Raw genomic sequence first — 6,000 nt, forward strand, 5'->3', positions numbered from 1 at the left:
ACGGACGCTGCCAGGAGCCGCCGGACGCTGCCAGGAGCCCATTGCAGATGAGAGCCTGTCACGGTCCCTGCACGAAGCACTGGAGCACCGACTGGGTGAGGAAAGCCGATCTGCGAGGTTTTTTCGCGGGGTGGGTGGTGGGAGGGCGGCCGGGGTTCGGGTGGTGCTGTGGCCAGCTCTCGCCGGGGACCAGCATCGCTCTCGGACCTGACGGCATCCTCCTGCCCTTGCAGCAGGCAGCGGAGCAGCGTGGAGGTCTCCGTCCTGTACCGCTGCAGGCCAAGAGCGGAGGAAGTCTGGGCAGCAAGAGGAGGCAGGAGAAGGGCGCTCTGGGCAAAGGGACCTCCCTGTCACCGGGGCTGTGGTCGCACCAGCGTGTCGCCAGGACCTTCGGTGCCCTGGCCGGCTTTGTGCCGGGTGACCCCCCTGTAAGCAGGGCTCGGGTCTTTGGGTTTTTGCCGGCCTTTTGCCACGTCACCCCGTGGTCAGGCTGCCGGGCAGGTGGCAACCCTCTAAGGGGGGTGAGCGGCGCCGTCTCTGCGGCCGGGGCGGGAAGCGGAGCTCCTAAAGCGCGCCGTGGTGGTGAGCCGCAGCCAGGCCGGCCGGCCTGTAACTTGGGCGCGGGGGGGGGCCTGGCAGCGGGGCCGGGGCCTCTGCTCTGTCCTCCGGGTGGGGGAGCTGGCGCCTGGCTGCGCCTTCCTTCCGAGCACCAGCTCCTCGAGAAGCAAGACAAGGCATCGTGAAGGAGCTGCGAGGCCAGAGCGAGGGAGAGGAGGAGCGGCGGGCTGAAGAGAGGGCTGGGGGGAGAGGCGGGAGCTCAGGGCAAAGGGGCCTCCCCACGGCACCGTTGCCGGCACCTTTGGTGTCCTGGCCGGCGCTGCGCCGGGTGACCTCCCTGTAAGCAGGGCTCGGGTCTCTGGCCTTTTGCCCCCTTGCCCCGACGGTTTGGCTGCCCGGAGAGAGGGGCGACCCTGTAAGGAGAGAGCGGCACCGTCCCCGCACCGAGGGGCAAATGGGGCTCTCTGGCCCCCAAGCCCGCCCTGTAGGCAGGGGAGGGCTGTTTCCCCGGCCCTGGCGGCCTTCTGCCTGCTGGCGGCCTGGCCAGCGTGACCCCCTGGAGTCGGGGCGCGTCGCGGCACTTGTCCCTTGGTCCCCCGCGAAGGCCCGTGGCACGTTGAGTCCCTCTGGGCTCCGTGCGTCCGGGGGGACAGGTCCGAGGCTCTGCTCTCTTGCTCGCGGGAGGGGACGGCTCCCCAGACATTGGCTGCACAGAGCTCGCGCTCTCTCTCCTGGGAAGTTTTCTTTCCCCCTGTCCGTGTCCGTGTGCCTGCCTGTGTCCGCGTCGGTGCGAGTGAGCGAGTGAAGGAGCTTCTTGTTTAGGCCCCTGTTGAAATCGCTGCAGCGTACTTAGCTTAAACTTCCCGGGAGGGAAAGAGGGGCTCTGTGCAGCAACAGGGGGTCGGTCCCCGCTGAGCCCGCGAGCGGAGGGCGAGTCCCGGCTGGCCCCTCCTTTCCAAGGACGGAGCCAAGCCGCGCGGTCGTAGCACGGCCGACGCGTGACCCGCCCGCTCTCTGGGCCTGGGTGGCTGCCTGTCCTGCTGGCGACCTGCCAGCGTGCCGGCCCCGTACTCGGGGCGAGTGCCACGAGCCGTGGAGCCCTCTGACCCGACGGCCCTGTAAGCAGGGTTGTGCCCGTCCCCCGCCCTCGGCAGGAGGAGCGGGTAGCGAGCGGGCGTCTGCGGCCCCCGGCCTTCGAGGGCAAAGGCTCGGCAGTTGTGTCCCCTTCACCGAGAACCGCGGTAGCCTCTAGAAACGCAGGGAACGGCCCTGAGCCAAGTACCTGCCCCAGAGTCCTCGAGACCCTCCCAAAAGCGCCCAGGATGCTCTTGTCCCACAGCAGCCGTGGTGACAGGGAGGGCCCTTTGCCCGCAGCCCCTTTGTCTTTCCCCGGTTTCAGCGTGCCGCTCCTCCTCTCGCTTGCCCTCGCCTCGTAGTTTCTTCCGCAGGCCACGGATGCCTCTTCCTTCTCCGGGAGCTGGTGCCTGGAAGGATGGCGCGGTCGGGCGCCAGCTCCTCTGCCTGGACGACGGGGAAGCCGGCCGCCTGAGGGACCTTCCCTCAGCGTGCTCTGGCCCCTGGCCCTCCCTCCTGCCCCCTGCCCCGGCCTGAGCCGCCTCAGACCCCATTTTCTCACCTGGTGGTGCCCGGCGGCCTGGGGGCTTAAAGCATAGAGGGAGAGGGGACAGGGGTACGGCAGGGCAGAGGGAGATTTAGGGGGACAGGCAGCACGGGTGGGCCTCAGCCGCCAGCCCCTTGCAACCAGCTGCTCCGCAGTGACGCGGCAGCTTCTCCCAAGCGATGAGGAACCCCCCTCGGGAAGTTCTGCTTCCCCAGCCCCCAGAACCTCTTGGGAAAGGGCCGCTGCTGCCGATTCACCTGCCTTCAGGGCAGACAGCGCCCAGCACTCTCGATAGTGCTTGGCTGGCGCCTTGTGTGGGGTGGCGGCCCTGTTAGCGGGGTGCGGGTCAGGGTGCCCCTGTAGCGGAGAGGAGGGGCCTCGTGGGCCTTTGGGACAGGGGCTGCCCTGTAAGTCGGGGCCTGGCCCGTGCCCTGCAGTCCCGGGCACTTTGCAGTCCCGGCAGCGGCTCGAGCCCCCTGTAAGCAGGGGCGCAGCCTCGGTGGCCGCCGCTCTGCATGCCCAGCTCCGTTTGCCCAGAGTGCCCGACTCCGAGCCCAGCTCCAGCGCCCGCCGCGACTCCACGTGTGGCAGCACCGGAGCACCGATTGGGTAAGAAAAGCCGATCTGTGAGGTTTTTTCGGGGGGGCGGGGGTATAGGGCTGTGTGAGGGCGGCCGGTGTTCAGGTGGTGCTGTGGCCAGCTCTCACCCAGGACCGTCGTCGCTCTCAGACCTGATGGCATTCTCCTGCTCTTGCAGCAGTTGGTCGTGGAGAAGAAGGGAGAGACATCCACCGCGTGCAGAAGGACCTGCGAGGCAAGAGCGAGCGGGAGGAGTAGCGGCAGCGGTCCGGCAAAGAGGCGAGAGAAAGCCCTCCTGGGCAGGGGATCTCCCTGTCACCTGGGCTGTGGTCGCCTCCAGCGTCCCTGCCCCTTTGGGGATGTTTTCTTTGCCTCGTGAGCAAGTACTCGATCAGATGCTTTCTCCAACTGCGTGTTCCCCATTTAGCTCCTTTTCTGCCCAACTCGGCTTTAACCGCTGCCTGCCACGTGGCGCTGCGCGTGGGATTTTAACCTTTGGCAGCCGCTGGAATGTTTGCGGCGTGTGTTGGTCCTGGCTGCTTGCAAGGGGACTCTCGGGGTGAAGCGCTAAGGCTTGGACAATAGGGCCAAGCCAGAGTTGACTTGTAGACGAGTCCTGTGTATTTTGTAACTGTTAACCATTGTGCTAACAGGTATTTTACTAAGTGATAACCAACCACCTATTCCGATGTAAAAAGTGGAAGTATTGAAGCCTGAACAACAGGCCCTGAGCCGAAGCTGCTCACTCAGTATGTCATCGTTAGTGAAACAGGTGTGGAAGACGTAGCTCTCTTGAATGTACATTTATCTTTCTTTGTGTGGGGATAAAATAACCGGGTCGTGGAGACCGTAGTCTGGCCCTGTGGCCTGACGTGAGCCCTTGCACCTAGTCTGCCTGGGTAAGCAGAGGAGCTCCCTTAGCTTCTCCCCTGAGCCCTGGCCAGGCTCCGGGGGAATCTAATGTGAGATTGAAACCAGATATTTCCGCTCCAAACCAAGGTGCCAGCTCTTCTGGCTTGCCGATTTTGGGGTATAGAAGGGTGGACCCGCTCACAGCGACTTTGGAGGCCTCACCTACGGGTGGACGCACCGCGTAGGGTTTCCCACTTGCCGGGAAAGGCTCTGCAAACCCTCGCTGTAACCGGGGCTGCCTGCGGGTCTGGGTGATGGCAACGGGTGCAGGTGCTGAGGGATCTTTTTTAATCGCTGTTCCCTCTCTCTCAGGCAGTCAGGATTTGATGCGTTACCCTGTATTTTCCTATCTGTGTGAGTGCACTATTCCGTCTTTCCTGACTGCGTGTTTTCCATATTCTTCTGTTATTTAGTTATTTCTAATAAAATACGCCTGCTCCTTTCACTCCGGTGTCTGAGTTGAATTGATATCCCTAATCAGCAAAACGGGGGGAGATGAGGTGGCGCTTTCCAGAGCCGAGGTCGGTGTCGGTTTGGCTTTGGGCTGAGCTGTAGCCGCCGCGGCGCTAGTTCCTGGCAAGGGGACGGACGGGGGAGCTGTCGGGGCCAGAGCTGCCGTAAATATAATCAGACGGCTTGCTCGGGTTCTCCAGCTCCTAGCGTACGCTCCAGAAGAGCGGCTGAACGCGGGCAGAAATGTTCCTGGATTTATCTGGGTTTTTTTAAAAAACTATTTCTGCTATCACCAGGATTTGAAAAACTAAATTGGATAAATGTGAGTTTAGGAAAAATATCTAACAATACGTGTGCTTTTAATAGTTACTGTACTGGTCTCCCAGGGACCGAAGTTACGCTGTTTCGTCCTTAAAACAACTCTGCGCTCCCGTGTCGCGTTGTCACAGGCTTTCCTCCCCCTTCCACCCGTCCAAAGAGCCCTGAGGCTGCTCTGACCGACACTTCGGTCACCCCGCTGAGTTCTGGGTCACAAGGCGAGACTGCGCTGCCCTGCGCTGCGGCCGTGCCGGAGCTCCTCCCTCTCCGGGGGGTTATAAGATTTGGCAGCGTTGGTCCCGTCGGCCCGCGCACCGGAGCGGTCTCGCCCAGCGGCTGCTCCCGCTGCCCGGGGAAGGTTCCCCCGGCGGGGAGAGGCGACCTGCGGCGTGCGGCTGCGCCGGGCGGCCCCCGGAGTGCGCGTGCGCGGCGGCGGCCCCGCGACCGGAGGACCGGCGGCCCATAGAGCGTGAGCTCGGAGGAGCGACGGGCATCTCCGGCGTTTATTAACGGTGCTGGTCGCTATAGTTACCGGGGGGGGGGAGCGTGGGCCGGGCCGGAGGAGCCGCAGGGGCGGGCAGGGAGGCTGCAGGCAGCGACCCCTCCCTGTCCGGGGCCGGTGCTGGAGGAGGAGCCGGTGCGAGCCGAGGCAGGAGCGGGGCCGGGCGGCTGCGGGGAAAGGTGCGGCGGGACCGGGGGCGGAGGCCGCTCCGCGTCGGGGCCGGGCGGCGGCGGCGCTGCCCGGAGCCGCGCGGGGCTGCGCTCGGCCGGGCTTCCGGGTGCGCGGGCGGCGCGGCGGGAGCCGTAGTCACGTGCAGGGGGCTTCCGGTCGGCCATGTTGGCTCCCCGGGGCACGCCGGGAGCTGCAGTTTCAGCGCTCTCGGTTCCCCGCAGCTGCGGCGCTGGCGGGCGCGCGCGGCACGGCACAGCCCTCGGTACCGGCGCGGCCCCGCGGCGCGGCCCGAGACGCGGTTTTGTGGCGGTTTCCCGCGGGCTGCCCGCGGCTCCCCGAGACGCGGTGTGCCCCCCGGCCCGGGGGTGCGCATGCGCGGCGGCGGCGTCTCCCGGGAGTCCGCGTGCGCGGCGGAGGTGAGTGTTGGGGCTGCGGCCGGTCCGGTCCGCGGCAATAAGGGTCCCTGCCGCCTCCGTGCCCCCTCCCGAGGCCGCGCTGGGGCCGCGCGTGTCCGTTCCTGCCCCGGGGATGCCGCCGGCTGCGCCCAGCTCGGGCTGGCGTGGGGTGTCTCTGCCCGGCCTGGCGCTTCTCACGGCTCGGGGGCCAGAAGGGACGGGCGGAGCCGAGCCTTCCCGGCCGTGGGCAGCGGGGCGGGAGCCGCCGCGGCTGGAGCTGGAGGGGCCGGAGAAAGGGAAGGAAGGAGAACGTCAAGGGCATGTGGGCAGCAGCCGCCTCGCCCTGCAGGAGGAGAGCGCCTGCCTCTCCGGGTGAGCGAGGAGCCCTCTGCACAGTCCGCAGCGGGCCGGACCCAGGCGCGGAACGGCCGCGGAGCGAGCGAGCGAGGCTGCGTGTGTCGGAAGCCACGTCTTGTAAGAGCCGAGAGACA

The sequence above is a fragment of the Athene noctua genome, chromosome 5 (genome assembly GCF_965140245.1).
Source record: "Athene noctua chromosome 5, bAthNoc1.hap1.1, whole genome shotgun sequence".
NCBI lineage: Eukaryota > Metazoa > Chordata > Aves > Strigiformes > Strigidae > Athene > Athene noctua.